At 48.2% G+C, this 16,051-nt stretch overlaps 1 long non-coding RNA gene across 1 annotated transcript; it reads right to left on the bottom strand.

The window, feature by feature from the left end:
* Positions 1–15,403: 15,403 nt before the first annotated feature.
* On the bottom strand, positions 15,404–15,822 carry LOC119725301. Its single transcript, XR_005270705.1, has 2 exons — positions 15,524–15,822; positions 15,404–15,457 (listed from the first exon to the last, which is right to left on the bottom strand). It is a non-coding gene; the product is annotated as an uncharacterized LOC119725301 (long non-coding RNA).
* Between the last annotated feature and the right edge of the window lie 229 nt (positions 15,823–16,051).

The raw sequence follows: 16,051 nt of genomic DNA, 5'->3' as shown, positions 1-16,051 counted from the left end.
CTATGGGACTTACTGCACAAAATGGAAAGAAGGGGCATCCGCTGCTACTTCTGGGATTTTCTCCAAAAGTTTCGGGTCTATCGACCTGCCGATTTGCATGCGGGTGGCCCATTCATCCGCTTCAAAATGGTACCGAGTTTGTCCAGATCCATCCAGGTTAAGGTACCTTCAGGCTGCGATACATGGGAGCCATGCGGGTTGGCGCTGACAGGCCTCCCTATGGGACTTACTGCACAAAATGGAAAGAAGGGGCATCCGCTGCTACTTCTGGGATTTTCTCCAAAAGTTTCGGGTCTATCGACCTGCCGATTTGCATGCGGGTTGGCCCATTCATCCGTCAAAATGGTACCGAGTTTGTCCAGATCCATCCAGGTTAAGGTACCTTCAGGCTGCGATACATGGGAGCCATGCGGGTTGGCGCTGACAGGCCTCCCTATGGGACTTACTGCACAAAATGGAAAGAAGGGGCATCCGCTGCTACTTCTGGGATTTTCTCCAAAAGTTTCGGGTCTATCGACCTGCCGATTTGCATGCGGGTTGGCCCATTCATCCGCTTCAAAATGGTACCGAGTTTGTCCAGATCCATCCAGGTTAAGGTACCTTCAGGCTGCGATACATGGGAGCCATGCGGGTTGGCGCTGACAGGCCTCCCTATGGGACTTACTGCACAAAATGGAAAGAAGGGGCATCCGCTGCTACTTCTGGGATTTTCTCCAAAAGTTTCGGGTCTATCGACCTGCCGATTTGCATGCGGGTTGGCCCATTCATCCGCTTCAAAATGGTACCGAGTTTGTCCAGATCCATCCAGGTTAAGGTACCTTCAGGCTGCGATACATGGGAGCCATGCGGTTGGCGCTGACAGGCCTCCCTATGGGACTTACTGCACAAAATGGAAAGAAGGGGCATCCGCTGCTACTTCTGGGATTTTCTCCAAAAGTTTCGGGTCTATCGACCTGCCGATTTGCATGCGGGTTGGCCCATTCATCCGCTTCAAAATGGTACCGAGTTTGTCCAGATCCATCCAGGTTAAGGTACCTTCAGGCTGCGATACATGGGAGCCATGCGGGTTGGCGCTGACAGGCCTCCCTATGGGACTTACTGCACAAAATGGAAAGAAGGGGCATCCGCTGCTACTTCTGGGATTTTCTCCAAAAGTTTCGGGTCTATCGACCTGCCGATTTGCATGCGGGTTGGCCCATTCATCCGCTTCAAAATGGTACCGAGTTTGTCCAGATCCATCCAGGTTAAGGTACCTTCAGGCTGCGATACATGGGAGCCATGCGGGTTGGCGCTGACAGGCCTCCCTATGGGACTTACTGCACAAAATGGAAAGAAGGGGCATCCGCTGCTACTTCTGGGATTTTCTCCAAAAGTTTCGGGTCTATCGACCTGCCGATTTGCATGCGGGTTGGCCCATTCATCCGCTTCAAAATGGTACCGAGTTTGTCCAGATCCATCCAGGTTAAGGTACCTTCAGGCTGCGATACATGGGAGCCATGCGGGTTGGCGCTGACAGGCCTCCCTATGGGACTTACTGCACAAAATGGAAAGAAGGGGCATCCGCTGCTACTTCTGGGATTTTCTCCAAAAGTTTCGGGTCTATCGACCTGCCGATTTGCATGCGGGTTGGCCCATTCATCCGCTTCAAAATGGTACCGAGTTTGTCCAGATCCATCCAGGTTAAGGTACCTTCAGGCTGCGATACATGGGAGCCATGCGGGTTGGCGCTGACAGGCCTCCCTATGGGACTTACTGCACAAAATGGAAAGAAGGGGCATCCGCTGCTACTTCTGGGATTTTCTCCAAAAGTTTCGGGTCTATCGACCTGCCGATTTGCATGCGGGTTGGCCCATTCATCCGCTTCAAAATGGTACCGAGTTTGTCCAGATCCATCCAGGTTAAGGTACCTTCAGGCTGCGATACATGGGAGCCATGCGGGTTGGCGCTGACAGGCCTCCCTATGGGACTTACTGCACAAAATGGAAAGAAGGGGCATCCGCGCTGCTACTTCTGGGATTTTCTCCAAAAGTTTCGGGTCTATCGACCTGCCGATTTGCATGCGGGTTGGCCCATTCATCCGCTTCAAAATGGTACCGAGTTTGTCCAGATCCATCCAGGTTAAGGTACCTTCAGGCTGCGATACATGGGAGCCATGCGGGTTGGCGCTGACAGGCCTCCCTATGGGACTTACTGCACAAAATGGAAAGAAGGGGCATCCGCTGCTACTTCTGGGATTTTCTCCAAAAGTTTCGGGTCTATCGACCTGCCGATTTGCATGCGGGTTGGCCCATTCATCCGCTTCAAAATGGTACCGAGTTTGTCCAGATCCATCCAGGTTAAGGTACCTTCAGGCTGCGATACATGGGAGCCATGCGGGTTGGCGCTGACAGGCCTCCCTATGGGACTTACTGCACAAAATGGAAAGAAGGGGCATCCGCTGCTACTTCTGGGATTTTCTCCAAAAGTTTCGGGTCTATCGACCTGCCGATTTGCATGCGGGTTGGCCCATTCATCCGCTTCAAAATGGTACCGAGTTTGTCCAGATCCATCCAGGTTAAGGTACCTTCAGGCTGCGATACATGGGAGCCATGCGGGTTGGCGCTGACAGGCCTCCCTATGGGACTTACTGCACAAAATGGAAAGAAGGGGCATCCGCTGCTACTTCTGGGATTTTCTCCAAAGTTTCGGGTCTATCGACCTGCCGATTTGCATGCGGGTTGGCCCATTCATCCGCTTCAAAATGGTACCGAGTTTGTCCAGATCCATCCAGGTTAAGGTACCTTCAGGCTGCGATACATGGGAGCCATGCGGGTTGGCGCTGACAGGCCTCCCTATGGGACTTACTGCACAAAATGGAAAGAAGGGCATCCGCTGCTACTTCTGGGATTTTCTCCAAAAGTTTCGGGTCTATCGACCTGCCGATTTGCATGCGGGTTGGCCCATTCATCCGCTTCAAAATGGTACCGAGTTTGTCCAGATCCATCCAGGTTAAGGTACCTTCAGGCTGCGATACATGGGAGCCATGCGGGTTGGCGCTGACAGGCCTCCCTATGGGACTTACTGCACAAAATGGAAAGAAGGGGCATCCGCTGCTACTTCTGGATTTTCTCCAAAAGTTTCGGGTCTATCGACCTGCCGATTTGCATGCGGGTTGGCCCATTCATCCGCTTCAAAATGGTACCGAGTTTGTCCAGATCCATCCCAGGTTAAGGTACCTTCAGGCTGCGATACATGGGAGCCATGCGGGTTGGCGCTGACAGGCCTCCCTATGGGACTTACTGCACAAAATGGAAAGAAGGGGCATCCGCTGCTACTTCTGGGTTTTCTCCAAAAGTTTCGGGTCTATCGACCTGCCGATTTGCATGCGGGTTGGCCCATTCATCCGCTTCAAAATGGTACCGAGTTTGTCCAGATCCATCCAGGTTAAGGTACCTTCAGGCTGCGATACATGGGAGCCATGCGGGTTGGCGCTGACAGGCCTCCCTATGGGACTTACTGCACAAAATGGAAAGAAGGGGCATCCGCTGCTACTTCTGGGATTTTCTCCAAAAGTTTCGGGTCTATCGACCTGCCGATTTGCATGCGGGTTGGCCCATTCATCCGCTTCAAAATGGTACCGAGTTTGTCCAGATCCATCCAGGTTAAGGTACCTTCAGGCTGCGATACATGGGAGCCATGCGGGTTGGCGCTGACAGGCCTCCCTATGGGACTTACTGCACAAAATGGAAAGAAGGGGCATCCGCTGCTACTTCTGGGATTTTCTCCAAAAGTTTCGGGTCTATCGACCTGCCGATTTGCATGCGGGTTGGCCCATTCATCCGCTTCAAAATGGTACCGAGTTTGTCCAGATCCATCCAGGTTAAGGTACCTTCAGGCTGCGATACATGGGAGCCATGCGGGTTGGCGCTGACAGGCCTCCCTATGGGACTTACTGCACAAAATGGAAAGAAGGGGCATCCGCTGCTACTTCTGGGATTTTCTCCAAAAGTTTCGGGTCTATCGACCTGCCGATTTGCATGCGGGTTGGCCCATTCATCCGCTTCAAAATGGTACCGAGTTTGTCCAGATCCATCCAGGTTAAGGTACCTTCAGGCTGCGATACATGGGAGCCATGCGGGTTGGCGCTGACAGGCCTCCCTATGGGACTTACTGCACAAAATGGAAAGAAGGGGCATCCGCTGCTACTTCTGGGATTTTCTCCAAAAGTTTCGGGTCTATCGACCTGCCGATTTGCATGCGGGTTGGCCCATTCATCCGCTTCAAAATGGTACCGAGTTTGTCCAGATCCATCCAGGTTAAGGTACCTTCAGGCTGCGATACATGGGAGCCATGCGGGTTGGCGCTGACAGGCCTCCCTATGGGACTTACTGCACAAAATGGAAAGAAGGGGCATCCGCTGCTACTTCTGGGATTTTCTCCAAAAGTTTCGGGTCTATCGACCTGCCGATTTGCATGCGGGTTGGCCCATTCATCCGCTTCAAAATGGTACCGAGTTTGTCCAGATCCATCCAGGTTAAGGTACCTTCAGGCTGCGATACATGGGAGCCATGCGGGTTGGCGCTGACAGGCCTCCCTATGGGACTTACTGCACAAAATGGAAAGAAGGGGCATCCGCTGCTACTTCTGGGATTTTCTCCAAAAGTTTCGGGTCTATCGACCTGCCGATTTGCATGCGGGTTGGCCCATTCATCCGCTTCAAAATGGTACCGAGTTTGTCCAGATCCATCCAGGTTAAGGTACCTTCAGGCTGCGATACATGGGAGCCATGCGGGTTGGCGCTGACAGGCCTCCCTATGGGACTTACTGCACAAAATGGAAAGAAGGGGCATCCGCTGCTACTTCTGGATTTTCTCCAAAAGTTTCGGGTCTATCGACCTGCCGATTTGCATGCGGGTTGGCCCATTCATCCGCTTCAAAATGGTACCGAGTTTGTCCAGATCCATCCAGGTTAAGGTACCTTCAGGCTGCGATACATGGGAGCCATGCGGGTTGGCGCTGACAGGCCTCCCTATGGGACTTACTGCACAAAATGGAAAGAAGGGGCATCCGCTGCTACTTCTGGGATTTTCTCCAAAAGTTCGGGTCTATCGACCTGCCGATTTGCATGCGGGTTGGCCCATTCATCCGCTTCAAAATGGTACCGAGTTTGTCCAGATCCATCCAGGTTAAGGTACCTTCAGGCTGCGATACATGGGAGCCATGCGGGTTGGCGCTGACAGGCCTCCCTATGGGACTTACTGCACAAAATGGAAAGAAGGGGCATCCGCTGCTACTTCTGGGATTTTCTCCAAAAGTTTCGGGTCTATCGACCTGCCGATTTGCATGCGGGTTGGCCCATTCATCCGCTTCAAAATGGTACCGAGTTTGTCCAGATCCATCCAGGTTAAGGTACCTTCAGGCTGCGATACATGGGAGCCATGCGGGTTGGCGCTGACAGGCCTCCCTATGGGACTTACTGCACAAAATGGAAAGAAGGGGCATCCGCTGCTACTTCTGGGATTTTCTCCAAAAGTTTCGGGTCTATCGACCTGCCGATTTGCATGCGGGTTGGCCCATTCATCCGCTTCAAAATGGTACCGAGTTTGTCCAGATCCATCCAGGTTAAGGTACCTTCAGGCTGCGATACATGGGAGCCATGCGGGTTGGCGCTGACAGGCCTCCCTATGGGACTTACTGCACAAAATGGAAAGAAGGGGCATCCGCTGCTACTTCTGGGATTTTCTCCAAAAGTTTCGGGTCTATCGACCTGCCGATTTGCATGCGGGTTGGCCCATTCATCCGCTTCAAAATGGTACCGAGTTTGTCCAGATCCATCCAGGTTAAGGTACCTTCAGGCTGCGATACATGGGAGCCATGCGGGTTGCGCTGACAGGCCTCCCTATGGGACTTACTGCACAAAATGGAAAGAAGGGGCATCCGCTGCTACTTCTGGGATTTTCTCCAAAAGTTTCGGGTCTATCGACCTGCCGATTTGCATGCGGGTTGGCCCATTCATCCGCTTCAAAATGGTACCGAGTTTGTCCAGATCCATCCAGGTTAAGGTACCTTCAGGCTGCGATACATGGGAGCCATGCGGGTTGGCGCTGACAGGCCTCCCTATGGGACTTACTGCACAAAATGGAAAGAAGGGGCATCCGCTGCTACTTCTGGATTTTCTCCAAAAGTTTCGGGTCTATCGACCTGCCGATTTGCATGCGGGTTGGCCCATTCATCCGCTTCAAAATGGTACCGAGTTTGTCCAGATCCATCCAGGTTAAGGTACCTTCAGGCTGCGATACATGGGAGCCATGCGGGTTGGCGCTGACAGGCCTCCCTATGGGACTTACTGCACAAAATGGAAAGAAGGGGCATCCGCTGCTACTTCTGGGATTTTCTCCAAAAGTTTCGGGTCTATCGACCTGCCGATTTGCATGCGGGTTGGCCCATTCATCCGCTTCAAAATGGTACCGAGTTTGTCCAGATCCATCCAGGTTAAGGTACCTTCAGGCTGCGATACATGGGAGCCATGCGGGTTGGCGCTGACAGGCCTCCCTATGGGACTTACTGCACAAAATGGAAAGAAGGGGCATCCGCTGCTACTTCTGGGATTTTCTCCAAAAGTTTCGGGTCTATCGACCTGCCGATTTGCATGCGGGTTGGCCCATTCATCCGCTTCAAAATGGTACCGAGTTTGTCCAGATCCATCCAGGTTAAGGTACCTTCAGGCTGCGATACATGGGAGCCATGCGGGTTGGCGCTGACAGGCCTCCCTATGGGACTTACTGCACAAAATGGAAAGAAGGGGCATCCGCTGCTACTTCTGGGATTTTCTCCAAAAGTTTCGGGTCTATCGACCTGCCGATTTGCATGCGGGTTGGCCCATTCATCCGCTTCAAAATGGTACCGAGTTTGTCCAGATCCATCCAGGTTAAGGTACCTTCAGGCTGCGATACATGGGAGCCATGCGGGTTGGCGCTGACAGGCCTCCCTATGGGACTTACTGCACAAAATGGAAAGAAGGGGCATCCGCTGCTACTTCTGGGATTTTCTCCAAAAGTTTCGGGTCTATCGACCTGCCGATTTGCATGCGGGTTGGCCCATTCATCCGCTTCAAAATGGTACCGAGTTTGTCCAGATCCATCCAGGTTAAGGTACCTTCAGGCTGCGATACATGGGAGCCATGCGGGTTGGCGCTGACAGGCCTCCCTATGGGACTTACTGCACAAAATGGAAAGAAGGGGCATCCGCTGCTACTTCTGGGATTTTCTCCAAAAGTTTCGGGTCTATCGACCTGCCGATTTGCATGCGGGTTGGCCCATTCATCCGCTTCAAAATGGTACCGAGTTTGTCCAGATCCATCCAGGTTAAGGTACCTTCAGGCTGCGATACATGGGAGCCATGCGGGTTGGCGCTGACAGGCCTCCCTATGGGACTTACTGCACAAAATGGAAAGAAGGGGCATCCGCTGCTACTTCTGGGATTTTCTCCAAAAGTTTCGGGTCTATCGACCTGCCGATTTGCATGCGGGTTGGCCCATTCATCCGCTTCAAAATGGTACCGAGTTTGTCCAGATCCATCCAGGTTAAGGTACCTTCAGGCTGCGATACATGGGAGCCATGCGGGTTGGCGCTGACAGGCCTCCCTATGGGACTTACTGCACAAAATGGAAAGAAGGGGCATCCGCTGCTACTTCTGGGATTTTCTCCAAAAGTTTCGGGTCTATCGACCTGCCGATTTGCATGCGGGTTGGCCCATTCATCCGCTTCAAAATGGTACCGAGTTTGTCCAGATCCATCCAGGTTAAGGTACCTTCAGGCTGCGATACATGGGAGCCATGCGGGTTGGCGCTGACAGGCCTCCCTATGGGACTTACTGCACAAAATGGAAAGAAGGGGCATCCGCTGCTACTTCTGGGATTTTCTCCAAAGTTTCGGGTCTATCGACCTGCCGATTTGCATGCGGGTTGGCCCATTCATCCGCTTCAAAATGGTACCGAGTTTGTCCAGATCCATCCAGGTTAAGGTACCTTCAGGCTGCGATACATGGGAGCCATGCGGGTTGGCGCTGACAGGCCTCCCTATGGGACTTACTGCACAAAATGGAAAGAAGGGGCATCCGCTGCTACTTCTGGGATTTTCTCCAAAAGTTTCGGGTCTATCGACCTGCCGATTTGCATGCGGGTTGGCCCATTCATCCGCTTCAAAATGGTACCGAGTTTGTCCAGATCCATCCAGGTTAAGGTACCTTCAGGCTGCGATACATGGGAGCCATGCGGGTTGGCGCTGACAGGCCTCCCTATGGGACTTACTGCACAAAATGGAAAGAAGGGGCATCCGCTGCTACTTCTGGATTTTCTCCAAAAGTTTCGGGTCTATCGACCTGCCGATTTGCATGCGGGTTGGCCCATTCATCCGCTTCAAAATGGTACCGAGTTTGTCCAGATCCATCCAGGTTAAGGTACCTTCAGGCTGCGATACATGGGAGCCATGCGGGTTGGCGCTGACAGGCCTCCCTATGGGACTTACTGCACAAAATGGAAAGAAGGGGCATCCGCTGCTACTTCTGGGATTTTCTCCAAAAGTTTCGGGTCTATCGACCTGCCGATTTGCATGCGGGTTGGCCCATTCATCCGCTTCAAAATGGTACCGAGTTTGTCCAGATCCATCCAGGTTAAGGTACCTTCAGGCTGCGATACATGGGAGCCATGCGGGTTGGCGCTGACAGGCCTCCCTATGGGACTTACTGCACAAAATGGAAAGAAGGGGCATCCGCTGCTACTTCTGGGATTTTCTCCAAAAGTTTCGGGTCTATCGACCTGCCGATTTGCATGCGGGTTGGCCCATTCATCCGCTTCAAAATGGTACCGAGTTTGTCCAGATCCATCCAGGTTAAGGTACCTTCAGGCTGCGATACATGGGAGCCATGCGGGTTGGCGCTGACAGGCTCCCTATGGGACTTACTGCACAAAATGGAAAGAAGGGGCATCCGCTGCTACTTCTGGGATTTTCTCCAAAAGTTTCGGGCTATCGAACCTGCCGATTTGCATGCGGGTTGGCCCATTCATCCGCTTCAAAATGGTACCGAGTTTGTCCAGATCCATCCAGGTTAAGGTACCTTCAGGCTGCGATACATGGGAGCCATGCGGGTTGGCGCTGACAGGCCTCCCTATGGGACTTACTGCACAAAATGGAAAGAAGGGGCATCCGCTGCTACTTCTGGATTTTCTCCAAAAGTTTCGGGTCTATCGACCTGCCGATTTGCATGCGGGTTGGCCCATTCATCCGCTTCAAAATGGTACCGAGTTTGTCCAGATCCATCCAGGTTAAGGTACCTTCAGGCTGCGATACATGGGAGCCATGCGGGTTGGCGCTGACAGGCCTCCCTATGGGACTTACTGCACAAAATGGAAAGAAGGGGCATCCGCTGCTACTTCTGGGATTTTCTCCAAAAGTTTCGGGTCTATCGACCTGCCGATTTGCATGCGGGTTGGCCCATTCATCCGCTTTAAAATGGTACCGAGTTTGTCCAGATCCATCCAGGTTAAGGTACCTTCAGGCTGCGATACATGGGAGCCATGCGGGTTGGCGCTGACAGGCCTCCCTATGGGACTTACTGCACAAAATGGAAAGAAGGGGCATCCCTGCTACTTCTGGGATTTTCTCCAAAAGTTTCGGGTCTATCGACCTGCCGATTTGCATGCGGGTTGGCCCATTCATCCGCTTCAAAATGGTACCGAGTTTGTCCAGATCCATCCAGGTTAAGGTACCTTCAGGCTGCGATACATGGGAGCCATGCGGGTTGGCTGACAGGCCTCCCTATGGGACTTACTGCACAAAATGGAAAGAAGGGGCATCCGCTGCTACTTCTGGGATTTTCTCCAAAAGTTTCGGGTCTATCGACCTGCCGATTTGCATGCGGGTTGGCCCATTCATCCGCTTCAAAATGGTACCGAGTTTGTCCAGATCCATCCAGGTTAAGGTACCTTCAGGCTGCGATACATGGGAGCCATGCGGGTTGGCGCTGACAGGCCTCCCTATGGGACTTACTGCACAAAATGGAAAGAAGGGGCATCCGCTGCTACTTCTGGGATTTTCTCCAAAAGTTTCGGGTCTATCGACCTGCCGATTTGCATGCGGGTTGGCCATTCATCCGCTTAAAATGGTACCAAGTGTCACACTACCTCTTAGAGGTTTCTACGGACATTATTTTAGAGGGAACTGACACCGCTAAGTACATGGGGACACAGACAAATAAAAAACAAGGTCAACTCAATCTTGGGTTCTCAAAAGTATCACTTAAACTGTTCTTATTCACTATCAAAATTTAACAATTCCCAAAACATGATATGAAATTACACTCAACTGATCGAACGGAAATTTGGGCCCAGACAAGTTTTAAAATCTCAAGTATTCGTCTCCAAATTTACAATTCAAAGTTATAAATGGACGTCACAATTAGAAAGAGGATTTTACATGAGCTGCACTAAAACTATTGAGATTCTAAAATCAGTAATCAATGCATTCAGAAATCTAATCAGTAAAATAGCTCACGATATCTAGATGAGTTGTACCCGTAATTCAATTATTCAATTCACAAAATGGCATAGTCCAATCTAGGTTGATCACTTAAGTCAATTTATCACTCAATTCTATTAAATCTATCAATTCTTCAAATTTTCAATTCTCAAATCTCACCTCTTAATTATTCTCTAATTTTCCATTTCTGCACTTTCCTTCAAATCTCGTGAATCTTTAACTCAAACAATCCTTGTTTGACACTTAGTGTTTTATCACCACAATTAATTCTAATAAACCTTAATTCTCAACTTGTAACAATTCAAAACTTCAAATCACCAATTACCCGTGAAGTTTTAAACTTTCACTTCTTAAACTTCAATCGCAAAATCTTTGTGCAATCTCAAAATTTCTCAATCGTTTCTTAGATTCACTTATTAATCACGGTATCTTCAATTTGACCTCAAAATTCACAAATCGTAATTCACTTTTAGTTTATCAATTTTCTTTTCTGTTTAAGTTGAAACCTTTCTGTTTCTATCGCAATTTACTCTTTCAATAACACTCTTCAATTTTAGTTCAAACACTTCTTCAATTTAGTTCAAACACTTCTTCAATTTCAGTTCAAACACTTCTTCAATTTTGGTTCAAACACTTCTTCAATTTTGGTTCAAACACTTCTTCAAATTTGGTTCAAAGACTTCTTCAATTTGGTTCAAACACTTCTTCAATTTTGGTCAACCTTCTTTCTTTCTGTATTAATCTCAAGTCATTAGATTACCAATACCACATCAAATTTTATCTTCGAGAAAATTGAATAATTATTAATCCTTCTTTCAATATTGTTGATTTAAAATATTTACACTCTCACATTCAAAATCCAAATCAAGTTTATGGTATTTCGCCAGTTATTTTTACAATCATAAAGGTGACTGCCGCCAGGTCCTTGTCAGCCTGCCAACTGTCTATGCAGCATCACTCAGATTCCGGTCCAAGGGGTCCGGTAGAGGTAGGGGTCCTGGACAAAGCTTCAGTTCCTCAGGGTAGTGCTAGGCTCACTCTACTCGTTAGAAACATCTCCCATTCTTGTGCCATCTGAGATTAGAATTTTACAAGCCAAAATCCCACTAAGATTCCGCACCATTTTTAGCAAGTAAAGAATTCAATCTCAGATTTTACAATTGAATCAATTCACTTCTAATTAATACAATAAATAAAGTGGGCAAAGAAAATAATTTAAACTTACAGTTAGCATCTTCAAAACTCTCTCGGAGTTGCATATAATGTCAGCTTTTTATGCAGACCACAGACTGTCAGTATTGAACTGTGATTGTTGGCTGTTCAGGCTAAAGCTGGCAATAAAAATCAGACTAGCTGTGTGATTCTAGTTTAAGGACAAAATAGGTCCTCTCTCTCGTGTGTCTGGCGAGCAAGTGCCTGCAGCAGCTAGCATAGGCAAAACCCCAAGCCGCTCCCATGCAAGGAATTTTGGAAGGAAGGCATTTGGCAAATGTTCATGCTCTACTAATCACTCATACTGCTAACTATGGCACACACGGGACAAAGCACTTTCCTTGGCACCCACATACCATGAATGGCTTACTCAACAATACTGAATATTCATCACTGGAACTTACAACCTATCACTGAATCCACACACACACACATACAAAACTCAAAACCCACTCAACCAATAAATCAATTCAATGAATAAATGAAACTAAGGAGAATATACACAGTCACTTGTGACACCGAGTTTGTCCAGATCCATTCAGGTTAAGGTACCTTCAGGCTGCGATACATGGGAGCCATGCGGGTTGGCGCTGACAGGCCTCCCTATGGGACTTACTGCACAAAATGGAAAGAAGGGCATCCCTTGCTACTTCTGGGATTTCTCCAAAAGTTTCGGGTCTATCGACCTGCCGATTTGCATGCGGGTTGGCCCATTCATCCGCTTAAAAATGGTACCGAGTTTGTCCAGATCCATCCAGGTTAAGGTACCTTCAGGCTGCGATACATGGGAGCCATGCGGGTTGGCACTGACAGGCCTCCCTATGGGACTTACTGCACAAAATGGAAAGAAGGGCATCCGCTGCTACTTCTGGGATTTTCTCCAAAAGTTTCGGGTCTTTCGACCTGCCGATTTGCATGCGGGTTGGCCCATTCATCCGCTTCAAAATGGTACCGATTTTGTCCAGATTTATTCAGGTTAAGGTACCTTCAGGCTGCGATACATGGGAGCCATGCGGGTTGGCGCTGACAGGCCTCCCTATGGGACTTACTGCACAAAATGGAAAGAAGGGGCATCCGCTGCTACTTCTGGGATTTTCTCCAAAAGTTTCGGGTCTATCGACCTGCCGATTTGCATGCGGGTTGGCCCATTCATCCGCTTCAAAATGGTACCGAGTTTGTCCAGATCCATCCAGGTTAAGGTACCTTCAGGCTGCGATACATGGGAGCCATGCGGGTTGGCGCTGACAGGCCTCCCTATGGGACTTACTGCACAAAATGGAAAGAAGGGGCATCCGCTGCTACTTCTGGGATTTTCTCCAAAAGTTTCGGGTCTATCGACCTGCCGATTTGCATGCGGGTTGGCCCATTCATCCGCTTCAAAATGGTACCGAGTTTGTCCAGATCCATCCAGGTTAAGGTACCTTCAGGCTGCGATACATGGGAGCCATGCGGGTTGGTGCTGACAGGCCTCCCTATGGGACTTACTGCACAAAATGGAAAGAAGGGGCATCCGCTGCTACTTCTGGGATTTTCTCCAAAAGTTTCGGGTCTATCGACCTGCCGATTTGCATGCGGGTTGGCCCATTCATCCGCTTTAAAATGGTACCGAGTTTGTCCAGATCCATCCAGGTTAAGGTACCTTCAGGCTGCGATACATGGGAGCCATGCGGGTTGGCGCTGACAGGCCTCCCTATGGGACTTACTGCACAAAATGGAAAGAAGGGGCATCCGCTGCTACTTCTGGGATTTTCTCCAAAAGTTTCGGGTCTATCGACCTGCCGATTTGCATGCGGGTTGGCCCATTCATCCGCTTCAAAATGGTACCGAGTTTGTCCAGATCCATCCAGGTTAAGGTACCTTCAGGCTGCGATACATGGGAGCCATGCGGGTTGGTGCTGACAGGCCTCCCTATGGGACTTACTGCACAAAATGGAAAGAAGGGGCATCCGCTGCTACTTCTGGGATTTTCTCCAAAAGTTTCGGGTCTATCGACCTGCCGATTTGCATGCGGGTTGGCCCATTCATCCGCTTTAAAATGGCACCGAGTTTGTCCAGATCCATTCAGGTTAAGGTACCTTCAGGCTGCGATACATGGGAGCCATGCGGGTTGGCGCTGACAGGCCTCCCTATGGGACTTACTGCACAAAATGGAAAGAAGGGGCATCCCTTGCTACTTCTGGGATTTTCTCCAAAAGTTTCGGGTCTATCGACCTGCCGATTTGCATGCGGGTTGGCCCATTCATCCGCTTCAAAATGGTACCGAGTTTGTCCAGATCCATCCAGTTAAGGTACCTTCAGGCTGCGATACATGGGAGCCATGCGGGTTGGCACTGACAGGCCCTCCCTATGGGACTTACTGCACAAAATGGAAAGAAGGGGCATCCGCTGCTACTTCTGGGATTTTCTCAAAAGTTTCGGGTCTATCGACCTGCCGATTTGCATGCGGGTTGGCCCATTCATCCGCTTCAAAATGGTACCGAGTTTGTCCAGATCCATCCAGGTTAAGGTACTTCAGGCTGCGATACATGGGAGCCATGCGGGTTGGCGCTGACAGGCCTCCCTATGGGACTTACTGCACAAAATGGAAAGAAGGGGCATCCGCTGCTACTTCTGGGATTTTCTCCAAAAGTTTCGGGTCTATCGACCTGCCGATTTGCATGCGGGTTGGCCCATTCATCCGCTTTAAAATGGTACCAAGTGTCACACTACCTCTTAGAGGTTTTCTCGGACATTATTTTAGAGGGAACTGAACACGCTAAGTACATGGGGACACAGACAAATAAAAACAAGGTCAACTCAATCTTGGGTTCTCAAAAGTATTCACTTAAACTGTCTCTTATTCACTATCAAAATTTAACAATTCCCAAAACTATGATATGAAATTACACTCAACTGATCGAACGGAAATTTGGGCCCAGACAAGTTTTAAAATCTCAAGTATTCGTCTCCAAATTTACAATTTCAAAGTTATAAAATGGACGTCACAATTAGAAAGAGGATTTTACATGAGCTGCACTAAAACTATTTGAGATTCTAAAATTCAGTAATCAATGCATTCAGAAATCTAATCAGTAAAATAGCTCACGATATCTAGATGAGTTGTACCCGTAATTCAATTATTCAATTCCACAAAATGGCATAGTCCAATCTAGGTTGATCACTTAAGTCAAATTTATCACTCAATTCTATTAAATCTATCAATTCTTCAAATTTTCAATTCTCAAATCTTCACCTCTTAATTATTCTCTAATTTTCAATTTCTGCACTTTCCTTCAAATCTCGTGAATCTTTAACTCAAACAATCCTTGTTTGACACTTAGTGTTTTATCACCACAATTAATTCTAATAACCTTAATTCTCAACTTGTAACAATTCAAAACTTCAAATCACCAATTAACCCGTGAAGTTTTAAACTTTCACTTCTTAAACTTCAATCGCAAAATCTTTGTGCAATCTCAAAATTTCTCAATTCGTTTCTTAGATTCACTTATTAATCACGGTATCTTCAATTTGACCTCAAAATTCACAAATCGTAATTCACTTTTAGTTTATCAATTTCTTTTCTGTTTAAGTTGAAACCTTTCTGTTTCTATCGCAATTTACTCTTTCAATAACACTTCTTCAATTTTAGTTCAAACACTTCTTCAATTTTAGTTCAAACACTTCTTCAATTTCAGTTCAAACACTTCTTCAATTTTGGTTCAAACACTTCTTCAATTTTGGTTCAAACACTTCTTCAATTTGGTTCAAAGACTTCTTCAATTTTGGTTCAAACACTTCTTCAATTTTGGTTCAACCTTCTTTTCTTTCTGTATTAATCTCAAGTCATTTAGATTACCAATACCACATCAAATTTATCTTCGAGAAAATTGAATAATTATTAATCCTTCTTTCAATATTGTTGATTTAAAAATATTTACACTCTCACATTCAAAATCCAAATCAAGTTTATGGTATTTCGCCAGTTATTTTATACAATCATAAAGGTGACTGCCGCCAGGTCCTTGTCAGCCTGCCAACTGTCTATGCAGCATCACTCAGATTCCGGTCCAAGGGGTCCGGTAGAGGTAGGGGTCCTGGACAAGAGCTTCAGTTCCTCAGGTAGTGCTAGGCTCACTCTACTCGGTAGAAACATCTCCCCATTCTTTGTGCCATCTGAGATTAGAAATTTTACAAGCCAAAATCCCACTAAGATTCCGCACCATTTTTAGCAAGTAAAGAATTCAATCTCAGATTTTACAATTGAATCAATTCACTTCTAATTAATACAATAAATAAAGTGGGCAAAGAAAATAATTTAAACTTACAGTTAGCATCTTCAAAAC

This window comes from Patiria miniata, unplaced genomic scaffold (assembly GCF_015706575.1).
Source record: "Patiria miniata isolate m_02_andy unplaced genomic scaffold, ASM1570657v1 HiC_scaffold_19, whole genome shotgun sequence".
NCBI lineage: Eukaryota > Metazoa > Echinodermata > Asteroidea > Valvatida > Asterinidae > Patiria > Patiria miniata.
This window is presented reverse-complemented; position numbering and strand designations above follow the sequence as displayed.